The 22,480-nt window shown below is 42.7% G+C and overlaps 1 protein-coding gene across 1 annotated transcript in view; it reads right to left on the minus strand.

Annotated features, from left to right (window-relative positions):
• usp43b (ubiquitin specific peptidase 43b) overlaps window positions 1–22,480 on the minus strand; it is a 79,654-nt gene that overhangs the window by 44,164 nt on the left and 13,010 nt on the right. The gene's annotated exons all lie outside the window — the stretch shown is intronic.

Here is a 22,480-nt window from a genome sequence, read left to right on the forward strand (position 1 = left end):
CATTCTGTTGTAGATTTGCTGGTGTTTTGGGGATCATTGTCCTGCTGTATGACCCAATTTCAGCCAAGCTTTAGTTGTCGGACAGACGGCCTCACATTTAACTCCAGAACTCCAATAACTGCAAGGTGTCCAGGTCCCGTGGCTGCAAAACAAGCCCAAATCATCAGCCCATGTCCAAAGCACATTGTTCCATAAGTCTTGCGGTTTGCTCATTTGTACCTTTGCAAACCTAAGCTGTTCTACCATCTTCTTTTTAGAGAGAAGAGGCTTTCTCCTGGTATACTTTTCAAACAAGCCATACTGGTTCAGTCTTTTTCTAATTGTACTGTCATGAACTTTAACATTCAACATGCTAACCGAGGCCTGTAGAGTCTGAGATGTAGCTCTTGGGTTTTTTGCAGTTTCTCTGAGCATTGTACAGTCTGAGCTCGCTGGAAAATACACTCTCGGGACGACTTCAGTGTTTTGCCTTTTGTGAATAATCTTTCTCTCTGTTGAATGATGGACTCCAAATGGTTTGGAAATGGCCTCATAAACCCTTCCCAGAGTGATGGGGCAGCGACAATTGCTTCTCTAAAAATCACTGCTGATGTCTTTCCTCCTTGGCATTATGTCAACACACACCTGAATGAGCCAAACCAGCAAACTGCCAAAACTCACGCTGGCTGATGATCAGTTAATCAAGTCAACCTGGTTAGCAGAACCAGGCTACTAAACTTCTCTAAATCTACAAACTACCAACATGGAGTGTACTTTTTTTTTTTTTTTTTTAACCTTTGTCAGGGCCTTCTTCTGCATTTGGGCTTAGTTTTTTTGTTAAATAAATAATGACATGATGTAACATATCATGTGCTTTTGTTAATCTGAGGTCGTATTTACCTAATTTTAGACCCTAATAAGAATCGGACTATGGACAAGTTCACTTACTTTTTCACATGACTGCACATGAACTACCCCTCAGCCTCAGATTTAAAGACCAATGAGAACGCTTTCCTTAAAACAAATAGTAAACGGTCCACACTTGCACCAAGCATCTGGCTTGATGGCAGCTGGGGAAGGCTCCAGCAGCCCTGCGACCCTGAATTGGATTAAGCAGTTATAGCAAATGGATTCAGATGGATGGATTCATCGCTGAATCAATGACTGTGATCTGCCCAGTCCAAGATGCACCAACATACATTGGTGTTTGAATTTTTCTGTACTGAATATTTTCTGGAGAAAACGCCCGGTTAGATAATTAGCGTTCATCAACAATCACACCATCAGTTCAAAAACAGCCAGGTGCAAAAGTCAAGTGTCTGAGAATGCGTTGAGCCCTCATCTCGTGTCAGCTGTGCTTTTACTCTGGGCTGACCTAGCCTAAAGGAAAGACTCTCTGAGGTTTCTCCGTTAACATAGACTCTCACTGTTTACTATTCCTCAGGTCTCCTGGTCCTGTACTCTGCTTCCACTTTTCCCAGGCTGGCAGCTGGAGCATGACCTCCACTCACAAAACGGAGCTGAAAGGAGGTTTAGAATTTTTAAGGGTGAGAGGGAAGTGCGTGTGTGTGTGTCTGAGAAATCAGCGCGAGGCGCGCACACACACACAAACACACACACACACACACAGAGACAGAGACAGAAGAATCCTTTGCAGTTCAACAACATTTCTAATCCTGAGTCCATCCTTCTAAAAGCAAGCGAGCTTTGCAATAACCAAGCTCGAGATTGAAACCTGACTTCTGTGCCTCATCAGGCGTATACGATGACAAACCCTGACCTGATTTGCGTGGAGGTCAAGAGCTTCCCCTCCTTTGTCACATTCCCCTCCTCTCATGTCACGGCAGCCAAAAGAGGATGTTCAGCCCAGCTGATCCTCTAAAGGTGAGAAATTTATGCGAGCGGCGAAGAGTGCAAACCTTCACACATTTGCTCATTTAATCAGACCTAAAGCACAGCATTCCACTCCTTGTTTTCCTTCCGCACATCTGATATTGGATTCCATTGCTATCTTTATGTAGAGATAACGAAACAACACGGAGGCCACCGAGTGCAGACCCAGTTGGTCTTATCACCTCTCGGAAATCCATGTCCGGCTCTGCCAATTCAATAGACTGGAAGGTGTCAGCCGGGTGTTAACAGCGGCTGCTCGGGCATCGAGGCACACTGAGAAGGAGGGACAGCTTACACGTCCACTGACATGTGGCACTGATAAGACCCAAGTCATCTAAATGATCGTGGCCAGATATTGGTTCCCACGGTATAAGCTGCGAACTGGTGCTGGTCCAAGAAATTGTTTTACAGGTTATGAAATGACCCCCAGCAGAACAGGAGGCCATCTCAAGAGATGCCATGAGCCAGTCTCAAATTGAGATACTATCTTTGAAATTGCCTGTCAGAAATATAGCCCAGCTTCTGCCTGGTAAAATTGTGTTCAAACAGGCAGGCGACTGAGCGAGGGTAAGGAAAAAAGAAAACTCAGAGGAGCTATTTTTAAAAGAAGGAAGGATGGACAGGAGACAAATGGAAAAGCACAGGGTGTGAGATTTCACTTCTTTTTTAGTTTTACACTTACCTTCCAGAATTTTATTCCCCTGCCAACAGAGCACAACACACACACATTTAAAGCACACAGTGCAAACACACAGTCTTTTAAAATTCACACTCCCCATGTGTCCTCATCTTTGGTGTTTAATCAAAGCAACGGCAGAGCACAAACTCATTTCCAAGTCCATTTATAAAATTCCCATTATTTCCACTTCAAATTCATTATCAGTTATGGTGAGGCAGTTTGGAACGAGTTAGAACTCGTCCAGGGGAAAACTTATTTTGCCAGGAATAAACCAGCATCAGGCTAATTTAGTCATTTTGATCATTTGGCCATGACCTGGTTGGCTTGCTCGATTTGGGTGGACTTGGAAGAGTGAACAGGAGACTGGTTTGTTGTTTTTGCCATAGCTATTCTGGAGATATTCAAAGACCTTTTTGGAAGGTAAGAACTTTCAGTTGCATACCAGAACTTTGACGCAGGACCAAACAAAGGACCTCAAGAGTGATTTTGACAGAACTACCCTTTAGAGGCAGGTTTCTTTGAGGCTGGTGGTGATTTCGTTCAGGTGGTTTTCAGTGCAGGATGAGCTGCATGCTCAGGAGCATCTCTACGCCTGAAAGAGGGCCCCCAACTTTCTTCCCCGCTTCCCATGTTTACCAGAAGCAATTTTTTTCTTAGATCCGATTGAAATCATTCTGAATAGAAATCTAAAACCAAGCAAACGTGTTTACATGAACACAAAATAAAGAGATCTCTAAAGATGTCTCCAGATTCTCGGAATCTTTTTTTTTTTTTTAGAACTTTATTTTTATTAAGCGAAACACAAACATTCCTTGACAACATTCACAAATTATGTGAGACAGTACTAGCGACACAAAAAACAACAACAAAAAACAAACAAACAAACAAAAAAACATTGGGGCCCAGAAACCTGGATTATACTAATGAGTGAAAAATAACAAGTAAGTAAATAAATAAAGGGACAGTTAAGACACTCCAGCATATTGTGGGATTCCCCTCAGTTGGAAAGATATCTTGCTATAGGTAGCCACCTCCTCACAAAAACATCAGACCTTAATTGTAGTTGAGCGGTTAAAGCTTCCATTCCATACACCTCCCTCAGCTTCTGTTTCCACTGTGCCACTGTAGGTGGCTGTGGATTCATCCATTTTATTGTCACCATTTTTCTAGCAGTCATCAGAAGTATATGTAACAAGTGCTTTTGGTCTCTAGTGTACATGCCTTCAGGAGTTAGATCAAAAAGAAACTGACTTGGGGTGAATAGTACATTGATTCCCAGAACTCTATCTATCTCGCTCTTCACCCCCTTCCAAAAGGGAAGCATCATTGGGCAATCCCAAAATATGTGTGAGTGGTCGCCCACCATTCCACACCCTCTCCAACAGTATACTGCCGCTGGGTTATCTACAAATTTAGAGATCACGGCAGGCGTCCTAAAGAACCTAGTCTTCATCTTCCAGTCAAACTCCTTCCATATGTTACTATTGATACCTTTATGACATCCAGTGCACATTGTTTCCCACTCCCCATCCTCAATTATAATATTTAACTCCAGCTCCCATTTGGTTTTGATATAAAAAGTATTGTCTGATGTATCTAGTAGCAGGTTTCTGTATATATGGGAAACATGCTTTTTATTGGGTAATTGATGTTTAATTATATTAATAAAGTAAGTTTCTATGTTCGTTGGAGCATTTTTAATTATATTCCAGTCTGTATGGTTTGTGATATAATTTCTTATCTGAAAATATCGGAACATATCACTTTGGGGTAAAATGAATTTGTCCTGGAGATAGGAGAATGGCTGTACACCAGTTTCACACAGCAACTGGTCAATAACCTTCAGGTTCATGCCTGTCCATCTCTTAAAAGTGATATCCGTTGTTGAGGGGGGGAAATCTGGATTTCCAGTAATCTGCATAGCCCTTGAAAGGGCAGCTGTTCCTCTAATTCTCTTCTGGACTGTCGACCATACTTTTAACGTGTGTTTTACCCATACATTTTTTATTTCAAATTTCTTCTGGGACTGCTTGTTTAGAAACACTAAAGTGGATAAAGGTATTACTGGCAATGAGCTCTGTTCTATGTTCACCCATCCCGATTCTATGTCATTGTTAATCCAAGCTACCACTGCTGTTAATTGTGCTGCCCAGAAATAATATTTTAAATTGGGGAGGCTGAGTCCACCCTTGTCCTTCCCAAGAGTGAGCGTTTTAAGTCTCACTCTTGGTCTCTTATTTTGCCATATAAATTTAGAAATAAGCTTGTCCAGCATGTTGAAGGCTGATGTTGGGATCCCGACTGGGAGAGACTGAAACAAAAACAAAATTCTGGGAAGTAGGTTCATTTTAACAGCCTCTACTCTACCCAAAAGGGGTAATGGTAGCACATCCCATCTTGCCACTTCGTTTCTAAATATCTTAAATATCTTTTTATAATTCGCCTGGTATAGTTGTGTTAACTGGGGAGTGAGCATGATCCCTAAGTATCTGAAACCTTGTTTAGATCTGCGAAAGGACACTATATCATCAAGTTGGCTAGGCCATATCCCAGACACCATCATTGCTTCTGATTTACTAGGATTGACTTTATAACCGGATACTAGGCCATATTCATTAAGATTTTGTAGAAGAGCCGGGACTGAGTGGAGGGGATTTTCAATAAACAATAATATGTCGTCCGCGTATAGGGCTATTTTATGTTGTTTTCCACTCTCATCTCTTATTCCTTGCATAAGGGGGTTACTTCTAATCAATTCCGCAAGGGGCTCAATGCTAAGAGCGAACAGGGCTGGCGAGAGCGCATCCCCCTGCCTTGTCCCCCGTCCTAGATAAAAAAAGTCGGTGCATTGGCCATTTACTCTGACTCTTGACTTCGGATTCATATAAAACACTCTAATCCAACTCAAAAAGGTTTCGTTAAAGCCCATATGAGCCATTGTTTGCTCCAAAAATGTCCAGTCCAGTCTATCAAAAGCTTTCTCAGCATCTAAGCTGAGAAGCACTGATGGAGTCTTTCTAACAGAAGCAATAGATTGTAGATTTAGAGCTCGTCTGACATTATTAGTGCCCTGCCGTCCAGTTATGAACCCTGTTTGATCAAAGTTAACTAGTTTCCGGATGTGTCTTTGTATTCTATTTGCCAAGATAGAGGTCAGAATTTTTAAATCCTGGCAAAGCAGACTTATTGGCCGATAACCCATACACTGAGTGGGGTCCTTTCCATCTTTGTGTATAACTGTGATAATTGCCTCAGACCAGGTTTTTGGGGGATCTCTTTCATCCAGCGCATAATTATATACCCGACATAAAATTGGGGCTAGTTCGTGAACAAAAACTTTCTAATATTCCCCCGAGTATCCCTCGACACCTGGGGATTTACTGTTCTTTAATTTACTAATACTATCTATTATTTCCTGTACTGTTATGGGAGAAGATAGCATCTCAGTCTCATCCTGTAATAATCTGTTCAATTTGATCGAGTCCAAAAGTTTTGTTATTTTCTCCTCCTTCCCTGTTAATTCTTGACCTTCATATAATTTTGTATAGTATGCAGCAAATGCCTCTGCTACTTCTTTCGGTTGGGAGGTGATTCTATTTGTGTCGGGGTGTTTAATTTTAGGTACCACACGGTTTGATTGAGCTTTCCGTAACTGAAAAGCCAATAGCCTGCTTGCTTTATTCCCCATTTCATAATATTTTCTTTTTACAAATCTAAGCATTCCCTCTGCTTTGTATGTGAGCAGATCATCTAATTTTTGTCTCTCCTGTTTTAATAATTCTAGTGTATTCTTTTTTCTTGAAATTTTGTGTTCTTTTTCTAACCTAATAATTTCAGTCTCCAGTTCAAGTCTCCTGGCTTCTCTTTGTCTTTTTATTCTCGATGTAATTTGAATGATATGTCCCCTCACAACAGCTTTGGCACCATCCCATAAAATAGAAGGAGTAACATCTCCGCTATCATTTATTTCAATATATTCTTTTATCTTCTCACGTATTTCCTGTTGGGTCAGGGGGTCATTCAGTATTGAGACATTAAGTCTCCAGTATCTGAATTGTTTTTCTAGACCTAAATTTATTTTCATCTTAATGGGACCATGATCTGACAAGGTTATGGGTTCTATCTTGCACTCTGTCACTATGCACATCAGCCTTTGAAACAAGAAACATGTCTAATCTGGAGTAACTTCCGTGAACTTGGGACCTATATGTATAGTCTCTGTCTCTGGGATGATGATATCGCCATACATCAATCAGGCCGAGTCCCTCCTTCATTCCCAGAACAGTAGCTACTTTTCTAGTTTGAGGTCCCTTCACAGCAGGTAGCCGGTCCATATTTAAATTTAGTACACAGTTATAATAATAATAATAATAATAATAATAATAATGACTTGGTTTTATATAGCGCCTTTCAAGTAACCCCAGGTCGCTTTACAAAAAGGAGATGGGGCTAGGGAATAGAGGAAAGAAGAGGGGAGGGGGTAGAAATGGGGATGGGGCCAAGGTGATTAAGGACCATAGGCCTCAGTGAATAAGTGGGATTTGATGTGCTTTTTGAACGTTTCCAGTGTGGGAGCTTGGCGGATATGGAGAGGTAGACTGTTCCAAAGGGTGGGGGCAGCAACACAGAAGGCTCGGTCTCCAAAGGTCCGTAGTCTGGAGCGGGGAGTGACGAGCTGGTTCTTGCCAGAGGACCTCAGGGACCTTGGTTGGGAGTGTATCTGGATGAGATCGGAGAGGTACTGGGGAGCAAGAGTGTGGAAGGATTTGTATGTGAGGAGTAGGATTTTGTAGGTGATGCGTGACTTCACTGGGAGCCAGTGAAGGTGTTTCAGTGTTGGGGTAATGTGTTGCCACCGCTTTGTGTTGGTGAGGATCCTGGCAGCAGAGTTTTGGACATGCTGTAGTCTGTCCAGTGCTTTGTTTGGAAGACCATAGAGGACACCATTACAATAGTCCAGACGGGAAGTGATGAAGGCATGGATCAGAGTCTCTGCAACTGGGTCTGACAGTGAGGGCCGGAGTCTGCAGATGTTTTTGAGATGGAAGAAGGCGGATTTGGTGGTGCTACTGATATGAGCTTGGAGTGAGAGGTTACAGTCCAGGATAACACCCAAGTTGCGTACTTCTTGGGAGGGCCTGATGGTACAGCCATCAACATTCAGTAGGACATCCCCAACTTCCTTGGACTGAGATGGAGAGGCCACCACCATGAGCTCTGTCTTGTTGTTGTTCAGTTTGAGTAGGTTGGTGGCCATCCAAGTCTTAATGTCTCTCAAACAGTGAACTAGTGATAGGGGAGGGAGATGGGCAGATGGTGTAGTGCTAATATAGAGCTGGGTGTCGTCAGCATAGCAATGAAAACTGAGCCCATGTTGGCGGATGATCTGGCCGAGAGGGAGCATGTAGATGGTGAACAGCAGGGGGCCAAGCACTGAGCCTTGGGGCACGCCGTGGTTGACTGGAGCTGGGGTCGAGTTGGAGTCCTTGATAGCAATGTATTGCGTCCTAGTGGAGAGGTAGGAGTGAAACCAGGAGAGGGCGGAGTCAGAGAGGCCTAAGTGATCATGGAGACGGTGCAGCAGGATGGTGTGGGAGACTGTGTCAAAAGCTGCAGACAGGTCTAGGAGGATGAGAAGGCTGATGAGGCCATTGTCTGCAGCTATGAGGAGGTCGTTCATGATCTTAATGAGCGCCGTCTCCGTGCTGTGGTGAGGTCGAAAGCCAGATTGGAGGGGTTCATAGAGTTCATGGTGGGACATGTGGTCTTGTAGTTGGGCAGCCACTGCTCTTTCCAGAATCTTGCTGAGGAAGGGTAGGTTGGAGATAGGGCGGTAATTTCCAGGGTCATCAGGGTCCAGGCTGGGTTTTTTGAGGGTGGGAATGACCACAGCCATTTTAAAACTGGAGGGCACCACACCAGATGTAAGGGAGGTATTAATGATGTCAGTCATGGTAGGGCAAAGCGTGGGTAGGCAGGCCTTTACCAGTGCCGTGGGCATGGGGTCCAGTTTGCTAGAGGTGGTTTTAGCTTTTGACACAAAGTCCATGACCTGGTTGTTACTGAGTGGTGAAAATGAGGAGAGGGAGCACTGATGTGGCTGGGCAGAAGAGGTTGAGTTGCAGTCCTTCAGGTGAAAGGCAGGAGGACATGGAGCGCCTGTCTGACGGAGCTGCAGGTGAATGTCGTCCACTTTCTGCTGAAAGAAAGTTTGGAACTTGCCGCAGAGTTCAGCGGCGTCCGATGGTTGGGGTGGATCTGGAGGGCGGAGGAGGCGGTTTATAGTGGAGAAAAGCTGCTTTGGTTGATTCTGATGTTTACTGATGAGAGTGGAGTAATACAGAGTTTTTGCCCTGGAGAGAGCCTCTTTGTAGTTCCCCACATGGTCTTTGTAAGCCTCTTGATGTACAACTAGTCCAGATTTTTTGTACAGTCTTTCAAGCCGACGCCCAGCTGCCTTCAGGAGGCGGAGCTCAGGAGTGAACCAAGGTGCAGGCTGGCTGAAAGTGACGGACAGAGTCTTCAGGGGGGCTACAGCATCCAGACTGCGAGAGAGAGCTGTGTTGTAGTGTTCAGTTAGGGCATCCACAGTGTGGCTGGAGGGGTGGGAGGCAAGATGTAGTGCCAACATGCTCGACAGTGCAGGTGTGGATACGCGCTTGATATTTCTGAACGTGATTGTTCGATTCACACGCAGTCTGGGTGGAGGCTCAGGTACAGAAAAGAGGATGGCATGGTGATCTGAGACAGCTAGGTCCAGGCACTGGAGATTGAGGGGAATTATGCCAGTAGAGCACACTAAGTCCAAAGTGTGGCCTTTAACATGTGTGGGACCATGTACATGCTGTGTGATGTTTAAACACTCAAGGATGGATAAGAACTCTGTTGCAAAAGGGCAGCTATGTGAGTCCACATGAATATTAAAATCACCCAAAATGATGGTGGATGGGGACATGGGGCAGACAGTGGTGAGTAACTCAGAGAACTCAGAGAGAAACCCACTGTTGGCTTTGGGAGGGCGGTACACAAGTACAACCTGTAGCTGTGCAGCCCCTGTCATCACAAAGTGCACACATTCGAAGGTGCTGGAGTTTATGGGGAGTTCTTTGACCATAATGTCTGAGTTGTAAATGACAGCCAGCCCACCACCACGGCCCGTGGAGCGAGGCTTTTGGATGTATACATAGCCTGGGGGAGTGGCCAGATTGAGAGAGAAAAAATCCTGCTGATTTTGCCATGTCTCAGTCAGACACATGAATTGGAGATTTCTGTCAGTAATTATGTCATGGATTAATTCTGCCTTGTTGTTTAATGAGCGAGTATTAAGGAGCATAAAGTTTGCCGTCTTTATGGTGGACATATCAGAAGGACCAGGTATGAGAGCACAAGCCAGGGGACGCAGGTTGCCAAGCTCTGCGTGACGTTTGTTTTGATGACGTCGCGACAAGGAAGTATGGCATCGGACTGTAGAGACAGTCGGAGTTGTATTCATATGCACAAACTTATGTCGGGAGGCTCTGTGGACATATCTGGGACGACGCAGGATGTGGAGAGACTGTAAGACATCTAGGCAGCTCGGCAGGGTGGAGGAGCAGAGATTCATCAGTTCTGTTGCGGAGTATCTGAGAGCCATACCGGGTGCGCACCTAGCTTGGCTAGCTTGGCTAGACTCGCGGAAAGTGTCAAGTGGATAGTAAAGAGTGGAAAAGCTGGGCATGAGAAGCGGCGACATTCACGCCAGCGTCCTCTCACGTTATAGTCCCCCCCCCAACCACTACGATTCTAGGGCTGCACGATTATGGAAAAAAATCATAATCACGATTATTTGGATCATAATTGAAATCACGATTATTAATCACGATTATGGAACAACGATAAACAACTGAATTTTATTGCACTTCTTTCCAAAAAAAAAAAACAATTTTCAGTGCAGAATGTAATTTAAAATCACGAAATGAAATCTAGCTAAGAATGTACTATGTAAGGAATAAACAAAATAAAACTGAAATGCAATTATTATTGCACAGTCTTTGCACAACACCTGCTTTTGTTGGACATCGCTAGCCCTGAATCCGAAGTAGCTCCACACAGCCGAAATTGAGTCCCTTCGAGGGACGAGCTCGTCCTTCTCACCAGAGAGACCGGCTGTGAGCTTACCTTCTGCCACAGCTTCAGCTTGGCTCTCGGTCATTTCAATCATCCTCACCACCAGTTTTGTCTTCCCTTATATCACTACTACTCTGCTCTCACCACTTGAACTTGACACCACTGTTGGCTGCACTAGTGAGGAGCTGCGTGCTTAACTTACTTGTGGATCAGTTAGGCGGCGTAACGAATAGGTCCATGTTCGCCCCCTGGTTGTTGGCGGACTACTGGTTAAATGCTTACATGCTAGAGTATAATGCAACTGAACCCGCATTAAGAAAATATATGTAAAAAAAAATAATTTTATTAAAAAAAAAAAAAAAAAAAAAAAAAAAAAAAAAAATCGCGATTTTCATTTTTCATAATCGTCGCGGCCAAAATCGCGATTTTGATTCAAATTCGATTAATTGTGCAGCCCTATATGATTCCCTTCCCTTCATCTGCCAGTTTGGAGGCTATATTCTTAAAAAAAAAAAAAAAGGGACAATCCTCATTTGGTGCGTATAGGTTCAAAAATGTAAATCTATTTTCCCCAATCGTACCTATCACCATAATATATTTGCCTTCTTTGTCTTTCAATACTTTTTCGCAGTTAAAAAAAACATTCCTTCTAAATAGGATAGCAACCCCCCTTTTCCTCCCTCCTCCATGAGATGCACTGTATATTTGTTCCACCCAGTCCCTCTTTAATTTCAGGTGTTCTGCCTCAGAGAGATGTGTCTCTTGTAACATTGCGGCTGAACATTGTAAAGCTTTGAGTTGGTTAAGTTTTTTTTCCCTTTTGATTGGATTTCCCAGACCCTTTATGTTGTAGCTAACTACAGTCAAACCTTCCATATTACACTTATATTAATCCTTACTGTCATGATGCTTTGTAGTCAACTTATAGATGTCAAGTGCACTGCCACCTGTTGTAAAAATCCTGTCAGTTGTAAAGGAAGTAACACAAAAAAGAACAGAAACTATGTACAATTTCCAGAAAAGAACATCAGAAATCGGACATAACAACACGGCTTCCAAGTCCTCAACTGGCCTTTCTTCAGTAGTGACCAGTCCCCGTATAGAACTGGGCAGAGGGTGGCGGGAGCCCTCTGGGATAATGTCACATTGTGCAGCAGACCCACTCCATGGGGTTAACTGCTGCTGCCCTGCAATGGCAGGGGGTAAATCACCTATAATAAGTCAATTGCAGCTGCTGCCATAAACCAAAACACCCAAATAATATGCTATCGTTACATTCTGGACTCAGCAAAGTGAAAATAAATATTAGTTAGAGAAATATAAACTTGAAACAAGGTTTCAAGAAGAAGGAAAAAATAAAAATAAAAATAAATTATAAAAAGATATATAGCCCAACAACACCACTGTATCTGGAGAGTAACAAGACGATTTAACTTTACATCTAGCAATGAATTATTCACAGCTGCTCATAGCTGTCTAAATAAAGTGGTAAAACCTTACATTTTGCACGATATTCCAAGTTACTTCATGGGAAGAAAAAACCTGTAGTCCTCTTCTGTAAGCATGCTGACATTCCGCCCTCTTCGGTTGGCGACCCGTGTCTCCCACCTGTGCCTGGCCAGCTCTCGCTCCACTTTATCCCGCTCATCCACTCGGACCTGAATGTTGAAATCCTTAAGCACCGGCGCTGCGTCCATCACGGTCTGGAAAGTTTTTTCCTCGGATCCCACCATCATCCTCAGTCGGGCTGGGTACATGCACTTCGCTTTCACGTTTTTCTCTTTCAGCTGTTTAACAACATATCTGACCTGAGCGTGTTTCCTCTGCAGCTCTGGAGAGTAGTCATTATCAAAGTATATCTGTTTCTCACCCATCTTCACTATGCGCTGTATCCAGGCTTGCTGCAGGACCTGTTCCTTCACTGTGTAGTCCGCGAATTTAATCACGATGGAGCGAGGCGGGTCGTTTTCTTTCGGTTTTGGCATAAGTGCTCTATGCGCCTGGTCGATCCTGATGTCGGCTTCGGTTAGTGGCAGATCAGTCAGCACCGTCGGCAGCAGCTTCTTAATGAAGGTGGTCATGTCTCTCCCCTCGCTTCCTTCGGGAACCTGATACAACCTTAAGTTTTGCCTTCTGTGTCTGTTCTGAAGATCCTCACACCGTTCAAATAATTCCGCCTCGCGTTGCAGTAAGAAGCCGATGGCTCTTCCGTGGGTCACGGTGGTCTCCTCCGTAGTTGTTATCCGCTCCTCTGCGTCAACGACCCTCTTTTCCAACTTTGTTAGTTGTGCACTCAGACCTCCAACTGATGTTTCAAGTCTTGTGAATGATTCCTCGGCTTGGCCTTTGAATTCCTTTACATCCATACTCATCTGCAGAATGTCTCCCCGTATTTCTCAGTTCAACGATAGCGTGAAGCATCCCCTCCAAGTTGGTCACGGCAGCATCAGCGGTTTTGCCCGCGCTAGCTTTGTCGGGGTTAGCAGGCTTGTTAGCATCAGCTGGTTCCAATGATTTTTCGTCTCCTTTGTTTCTAAACTGATATCTGGCGAACCTGTCGCTAGCGCCCGTCTTTGTGGTATCGTTAGACATGTTTTTGCTGAGTTTTGTTCAAATATCGATTTGGTAAATTGGTTAAACGGCAGAGCTGCAACTTTTGCGTCCTACATCAACATGGCGCCGCCGGAAGTCTTTTCGGAATCTTTTGATGACATCATGCACTGCAGATGATAGACATTCAAAGTCTTTACTTTTGAGAGACTTTGCCTCTCTAAGGTGCTCTTTTTATCCCAGACGTGTCACATCCTTTGCCGGTTGTTTTTTTGTTTTAGCATCACTTGTTTTTCCTGAATCTTGCTGCGCAATTTTTGAGATGTGTTGCTACCCTCAAATTCAAGATGAGCTAATATGCTTCACGAAATAGAAAAATGTCTCATTTCCAACATTTGATACGTTTTGAATATTCCACCGTGAATCAAATGTTTTATGAGTTCAGTGGCAGAAGGACCATATCTGTTCCACTCAAAGAGAAACGGCATTTGAGTGGTTAGAATTCTCTGTTGAGCCCATAATTTTGTTCTTGAATAAGATGTTTGGTACACACTTGACCAAAAACCCTTCATTGTGTCTTTTGGGACTGCTTCCAAATAATATTCAAATGTCAAAACGCCAAAAATCATGGTGTCGTTTAGCTATGGTAACAGGGTGAAGGATAACTTTACGCCACTGGAAATCTCCCATCTTGTCCACTTTTAAGGAGTGGATAGAGGTTCTAAGCTCAATGGCAAGCTATGAGCGCGTCACCTATAGAGTGGCTGGGAGGGAAGATCTATTTAATGAAGTATGGGGCCCATTCCTAGCCCAACTGCTGGATATGTAAGGATGACACTACCTACCTCTGCATATATATTATATTATATATATATATATATATATATATATATATATATATATATATAACATTTTTTATTTTTTTCCCAGGTACAGGATATGTATGCTATGTAGACTTCCTAGGGTGTTGTGTTTTTGTTTTGTTGATCTATGTTGTTGCTGGACTGTAGTTAAGCCACTCCTAAAGAAAAGAACTCTAGACGCCTCTATGATGAACAACTACAGACCTGTCTCTAACCTCTCTTTTATATCCAAGATTATTGAGAAAGTTGTATTTAACCAGCTCAACGACTTTCTGAATGAAAGTGGAAGTCTTGATAACTTTCAGTCAGGCTTCAGACGTCATCACAGCACTGAAACAGCTCTGGTCAAAGTGTTAAACGACATTAGGTTGAATACTGATTCGGGTAATGTTTCAGTCCTGGACCTCAGTGCTGCGTTTGATACTGTAGATCACAGAATCCTATTGCACAGGCTGGAAAACTGGGTTGGACTTTCTGGAGCGGTCCTTAACTGGTTCAGGTCCTACTTAGAAGGCCGGAGTTATTTTGTTACAATTGGCAGCTATGAATCTGAGCGAGTGGCCATGACTTGTGGAGTCCCCCAGGGGTCAATTCTTGGACCTCTTCTGTTTAACTTGTATATGCTCCCTTTGGGTCAGATATTGCAGAATTTTAACATCAATTATCACAGTTATGCAGACGATACACAACTTTATGTATCTCTGTCACCGGACGACTGCAGCCCAGCAGACGTACTGTGTCAGTGTCTGGAGGAAATAAACACCTGGATGAGAGAGAATTTTCTACAATTAAATGAAGACAAAACTGAGATCATTCTGTTTGGTAGCAAAGAGAAGAGGGTCAGTGTTGATAAATATCTTGAGACTCGTGGCCTTACAATCACTGACCAAGTTGGTAACCTCGGAGTGTTGATAGACTCAGATCTGACTTTCAGCAGCCACATCAAAGCTGTCACCAAAGCAGCTTTTTACCACCTCAGAAACATCAACAGAATTAAAGGTTTCCTCTCCCAAAAAGACCAGGAGAAACTCATCCATGCATTCATCTCCAGTAGACTCGATTACTGTAATGCTCTTTTAACTGGACTTCCCAAAAAGAGCATTAAACATCTGCAGCTCATCCAGAACGCTGCTGCTAGAGTTTTAACCCGGACTAAGAGATCTGAACACATCACACTAGTTTTAAAATCTTTACACTGGCTTCCAGTCAGTCACAGAATAGATTTTAAAAGCCTGCTGATGGTTTACAAATCCCAGAACGGTTTAGGGCCTAAGGCCCAAAATACATCTGTGATATGTTCAGAGAATATAAACCCAGCAGAGCTCTTGGATCCAAGGACTCAGGTCAGCTGGTCCAGTCCAGACTAAACATGGAGAAGCAGCATTTAGCTGTTATGCTGCAAACAAATGGAACAAACTGCCAGTGGAGATTAAACTCTCACCAAATGTAGACATTTTTAAATCCAGGTTAAAGACATTTCTTTTCTCATGTGTCTATGCATGAAATATCTTTTAACTTATCTAGACTGTTGCCTGTTTTTAAATTCATTTAAATGATTTTATTTGTTTCTCTTTATATTCTTTTATGCATTTTTAATGCTTCTTGCACTCCCTGCTGCAATGCTTTTATTTTATGTAAAGCACTTTGAACTGTTTGTACATGAAATGTGCTATATAAATAAATTTGACTTGATTAGTTTTGTTTTTTTTGTTTTATTTATGTTTGTTTGTAAAGAAAAAAAAAGACTGAGCAGATACTCAAAAAGAATACATTGTTTGCTATTCTTACCATATAACTGTAATAATGTAACAGTTAGTTTTTTGCATCCGTCTGAAAAAAACATCAATATATATATAAAAAAAAAAAAAAAGAATTCTCTGTTGAGCAATCATTAAAAAGTTTACGCAAACCATTCCGATACGATAAGAAGTGATTCTGATTGAGCCAATCAGATCAGTCTGACCTGATAAGGTGGTTACGTGAAGCAATTTTTATCCAGACTGGACCATTAATCAGATTAAAAAGGCAAACCGTGTTTTTCTTTAGCCAAAACATTTTTTTAAAAAGTGGAGCCAAACGCATCTAATATGCTTAGTTTGGGGAATTTCTTTCACAGACCTATCAGACCATCACATTTCTCTGCTAGTTATGAATAGTACCAAGCCATTTGCTTTTAGGGTAAGTTTTTCCACAGAGTATCATAAAACTGATTTACAATGGTGAAACGGTCAGATATAAACAGAATATTCAAGATACTTTGGGCCTTGTCTACCTGTGAGTAATCTATAAGCCTCAATGCCAGGAGATGGGCCCGCAGTAGTGCCCAAGGAGTGAGGAGAAAATTAAAACTCAAATCCCTCATCCTGCCGCCTTAAGAGTGACATAACTGATTTCAAGGATTTAGATGCACGTTGTATCTTTGTCACTTAACTGAGTGTTGGGCTCGAGCCAAGATGCTGGCGCAGCGCTGTTGGCAGGAGTTCACAAAGTGTGATAGTTAAGCTGAATAACGGAGGTAGAGAGAGGAGCAGGTTGTGATAAGCAAACTCACAGCTGCTTGATTGGGGGGGCAGGCATCGGCATTGATCTTAAAGAAGCAACTGAAGCTGCCCATCAATCTGGGAAGATTTCCAAACTGTCCAAGAGTCCATCATCCTACAACGATAGAGATTATTCTGAACATTCAAGATATTTGTCAATCTTCCCAGGAGCGAACGTCTCAGCACGTTCAACCAAAAGCCAGTAACGTTCAGTTACTTTGAATTGAATGTTAAAGCTCGTGACGGAACAATTAGAAAAAGACTGAACCAGTATGGCTGGCTTGAAAGGGTTAGCAGAAGAAACCCTATTCTGTTTTCAAAAGAACATGACAACACGATTTAGGTTTGCAAAGGTACATCTGAACAAACAGATGTTTGGTCATAATGCACTTTGACCAAATTGTAAGACCTAGTAAGGACCAGATATTTCTAATGTATACTATTTTTTTTATTTGACTGTATTTTGTTCAAAGGGCTTTTCCAGAGTGAGATGTGCATGATTAAGATGACTTGGCAGCACTGGAAACAGAAATACATTCACTCATTCATTTCAATAGTGGTGATCTAGACTCTAACAGGCAACTATTAAACACCCAGGTCTCTATCAAACCCAAAACTGTTGACTCCCAGACATCTGCACCTCAGCACAAAAGCCTGAAATTGCACAGATTAACGATGCACTTTGTCCCATCGGAGAGGCTTTCAATAATTCACCCAGAAATTGTTGCGAGAGGCGATTCATCTCGGCGAGCTGATCCGCTGTAAAGGAACTAAGGCACTCTCATTTCAGCCAGGGGAAAAACAGGAAATGCCCCCCCCCCCCCCCCTCCCCAACTGTCCTCACAGTCCGACCACCTGTCTCATTCTGATGGGCTCTCAGCGACATAAAGGGAGGTAGAGTTCAGTAATGGCCCAGAGGTGAATTATTTAAACGAGCCGTGGAAACGCGCAGGCACTCGGATGGTCATGTACTTCCGCTGGAGAAAGCACCACAGTGGAGTGATAGAGAACACGCAGCCAGCAGCACCTTGATTCAGGTGGTGATCGCAACTGAGCAGCTCAGAGAAGGAGAGAGAACAATGGTGGGGGGCACATTTGTGTGTGTGTGTGTTCGCCGATAGACAGATGCAGATGGAGCAAGAGCAAAGAGTTATTGAGTAAGTGGTGTATTCAGCTGACATGATAAATAATGGACAGTATCCTCCAGCACAGCATGCTTTCGTGTGGTTGCCCTCCCTATAAATAGTCTATAAATAATAGTGATGCTGGAGGCTTTTCTCTCCGACCCTTCAGCCCATTATTACTCGCCATCGAGCACTCTGGATGGGTCGCCTTTTACGAACATGCAGAGTGCCAAGATGTTGGCGTTTGCATTCAAATTCACCTCAGGGTTGTATCCGAGTAATTGCAGTGTGCTAGAAAGCAATACAGTAGAACAGCTTGAATCTACTTTAGTTTTGACCGACAGGTCAAGAGGAAGGGCAAACTGACCCTGAAGACACTCCAGCACACTTGTCTGGCATGTAACTGTGAATAAGACGTGGGATGTAAAACACATGACCACCATTATAGCTTTTGCCTCCACGGTAACCTTTAACCGCTCCAGCTCATAAACAGAAGTTAACACGGGAACACTGTGCACAGCTGGTGGGGGGCTAAAGGTTGTTCAAAAGCCTAAATTCAGCTTGGGTGCTGGTCCTCTTTTTGGCAATCAACTCAAACTTTGTATTAAAAGTTCTTCTCGAGAAACCGCAAGGCTAATAAATTGGCAACAATGTCCTACTCATTGTCTGCCGCACCGTCTGCCAGCCGGCTAAGTTTTTTGTTCTTCAGAGCCGTTAAAACTTACACGGAAAACCTTCCAGGTAACTTGTTTATTCACAGGTCCGGACGTTTTGTGATTACCGATTCCAACCACCGAAGGAAAAGATATGACTGGTCAATTTAAGTGTCATTTTGGTTTTTGTGACTGTAATTCTACAGAGGGCCCACTAATCACAGAGCTGAACACAGACAGCATGTTCCTACCAAGGGAGAAAAATGGAAAAAAAAAATAATCTGATAGGATGGCAAAGTGGCCTCCAAATGACCCCTCACATTTCCGTACAATCTGAATGAGCCAATTTAAAAAGTTACATATATGAACCTATTCTGACCCTTGCTATGCAACGGAATGAACGACAGAGTGAATTTTCCCCCGAAGTGATCAATTAAGAGTCAAAAAATTAAATTTGATAACAAAGCTGAGGTGAGTAGTCGAGCAGTAAGGGCTGCTTTTGATTTGCAACTCTGAAATGTTTCATTTGCTAAAGACACCAAACTAATCCATTCAAATTGGTGATTGACTCTGGAACTTCAATGCATTGTATTGAGAACCATATTTTACATGATCGTGGTTTACAGTAAACAAGTCCCGAGACTTCCCTTGGCTCCCCATTTGGGTTTCAAAGCTAATCGTAACTATCGGAAAGTGAAAAATGTAATTGTGATCGCGTTTCATGTATCAACATCCTCCACTGATCATCTTAGTGGCATTATTTGGCACTATTGCACGGTGTTCACTTTGGGTCTTTACTCTGGTTCTCTGGCTTTGAAAAAACTATCCACTCTGACTCATTCTTCAATGTCTAAAGTCTCAACCAAAACATGGTGCTTTTGATTGTTCTGCGTCATCAGCAGGTTGAAAAGAAAGTGCTTTCAACAAGAGCAATGAAAGAGACTGAGGAGCAACTGACGCACAGAGACTGTTTTTTCCTTTGGCTGCTCATAAGCTGAGGGTAGTGAGTGTTGTGAATAGGGCCATCAACGTGGCTAAAAGCCTTTCGTCAGCAGCCTTAATAATCTGACCTCAGAGGGACTCACAAATAAAGATGCTGAATAGGGCTGCAAAAAGCAGAGCAGCGCTAAATACAATTAAAATGACAAATAGCGAGTCCTGGTTTCTCTGCATTTTTCCCCACTTCACCTTTCCATTTTTCTGAAGACTGCTGCATTCATTCTCAGCGGGCAGTCACTCACTGCAAGAATGACCCAGACCTTATTACCTACCGCTGTATTTCTCCGTCTGAGTTTTAACGCCCCGCTGGGTTTGCAGCGTTTCTCAACAGAGAGTGGACCGCGAGGCTCTAAATCACTCACAAGAGCAACTATGCCTTTGAGTGACTCTCTAGCTTGCAATGCTCTGCCTGTCATAGACTGAGAACTTGAAGCAGCAGCGTGGCGCTACCTCAAAAGGGTGACGGTGCAAACGTGCCAGACCACTATTGATCAGATGCAGCATCTTCCCAGGGCCCTGCTGCCACGGTGAGGTTGCCAAGCGACTGCAGGTTTTCTGTCTTGTGTTATGAGGGTCAAAGACAGAAGGTAGAAATTCCATTAGCTTTTTTCCACCTTCTTTGACAGGGAGATGGTCTTGGCACTTGGGATGGTTGGAATACATGCAAGTAATTTTTATCATATTCTTACTATCCCTGATAAAAACATAGAATTTGGAAAAATGTAACTTTTTGCATTTAGAAAAGTGGAAGATGTAGATTAAGATCTTTTTGTTTCGGATGGAAAGAAAAAGCAAAACAAATTGAAAAGTTAAAGACGGAATTTCATCAGTATATGGACCCCTGGATAGGGCTCTGTTACGGATCAAAGACTGAATCAAAGCAAGACTTTAGGTCGGTTAAAAACTGAAGCGGGGGCACGCGCTACTCCAGTGCACGTTGATCAACCGGAGTCTGTGCCACGTACGATGATCCCTCCTCTAAAAATAGTCTATAGAGCATTGATGAAATGCAGCGATTGGCATGACGGATCTGACCACTCACTCGGTGTCATGTCACCTATGGAATCCCTGGATGAAGCACAAGTGAGGACAGCAACAAAACACAAGATAAAGACACGAATATTGACGAGTTTGCCCAGACTTATCCACACTCCCGGTGAGTTCAGAAGTAATTACAGAATGAATTAGCCCGATTTGATCTTTAAGATTCAGAAACCTTCTGTATGGATCAGAGCAACAGTTTTTGGTGCCATGACACTGTACATAGATTAAAGCTAACTAGGTGGTACTTTACTGACAAAGGTTTCTCATAGAAAATAGATGGATTACATTACATTACATTACATTACATGGATGGATGGATGTAACAGACCGGATCAAATAAAAAAAGAGCTCCATTTAAAAATGAATCATCCCCGAATCGTATATTACCCAGCGACATTTTAGATGGTCGTATTAGGGAGAGGTACACAGCACCTGTTTAACATATAAAAAGTAATCAGTTATCAAAGCCCCATGTTGGCTCAAACATATATTTTACAGAAACAGCAGGATGCTTAATGATAAGCTTTTGTTTGTTCATGTGGATATCCTGGTATGGCGTCTTAAGTAACTGAAAATTCTACATAATACAAGGCCGCATAATTTTCCACATTAATATGTGCAACAATCGTGCCATTACAGCATAATAATGTCACATTAAATTCTTGGTTCAGTGGATATTTGGTTTTAATATCAAAGGATCAGTACAACAACTGGGCCCTTAGGGTCTAGTGGAGCCAGTCAATGATGCCCTGTTTATCTCTTTCATCCTCTAAAACAGAAGGAGAGCAAAAGATGACAGTTTCCTTCAAACGAGGAGAAACCTTTGTATGTAAATAGAACTCTTAAGAAGACTTGTTCCGTCTGTAAGAGAGCAGCAGGAGAGCACGGAGGGAGAAATTAATTCCAATCAAGGCCTGAGCTGATGAGGTTTTTTTTTTTCTTTTCTTTAAATCATTACCCTCCTGCCTCTGATGACTATAGTTACACAGACAAGGATAAAATAACTACATACATCAAGAGAAGCAAGTTTTAAAGGTCATAACGGAGACCGATTAATAAGTTTTGGACGGAAATAGCGCTGAAAAGTTATAAGAAAAAGGTATTAAATCATAGAAAAACAAATATACAGATTTAAGCTTTTTGGGTTGAAGGCAGCTTCTCTCACTGCAGAGAGAACGGATAATTATTGCTTTCCAGGCAGATTCAATTTAACTCAAGATAACACATTAAAACTGGACTTAGCGTGTCAGGCACGCCTCTCTGCTTAAATAAATTCTATCAACAACTGTTTAAATCATTCCAGTCAGCCTGTTTTCAGGCAATTTAATTGACATGCTCCCTGGAAAGCCTCCGCTCAGCAAATCTGAATCATTTAAATCACTGGACTTGGTATTATGTGCCAATCAGACCCAGCAGGCTTGTGAGTCATTTGCGTGCGAGTGAATTTCTCTATATTAAACGAGGAATCCGTCAGGTCGTTGAACTACAGGTTTCTGCACAAAATAAGGCGAAGCACGTCGTTCTTCTCCGGCGGCGGAGCACGTTTAAAGGCGGATCAATGAGCATTCGAGCAAGGTTTTAAACGTTTAAAAAGGTTCGTGTTCTGCTGATTCAAGCTTTCATTTGTAAAGTAATAAGACCCATGTGGCCTTTTGTGTAACTCAAAAATCAAATACCAACTGTGCCTCCCTTTATTTGAACGCTGACCACAGCCTATGAGAAATACCTGGACTCCCTGTAGAACACGAGCAGTTACCTGTACTGTTAACTGCTATTTAAATCACTGCCTAATGTATCTTTTTTTCCTGGACCGGTCAGATCGGAAGAACTAAATTGCATCTGTGCCACAATCAGCAACCCCGAACCTAAAGAGCTGCCTCTGGAAGCAAGCACAATTTCAAATCCAACCTCCATAACTGATAGAGGGATGCTGACTTTAACACAATGAACACTTTGGCTGGGTCAGAAATAACTCCTTAAGTGATGGCCACATTGAGCAGAAAGAGATTTCAGACGCTCGTGATCACTATTTCGGAGCCATTGCTGTGAG

This window comes from Odontesthes bonariensis, chromosome 21 (assembly GCF_027942865.1).
Source record: "Odontesthes bonariensis isolate fOdoBon6 chromosome 21, fOdoBon6.hap1, whole genome shotgun sequence".
NCBI lineage: Eukaryota > Metazoa > Chordata > Actinopteri > Atheriniformes > Atherinopsidae > Odontesthes > Odontesthes bonariensis.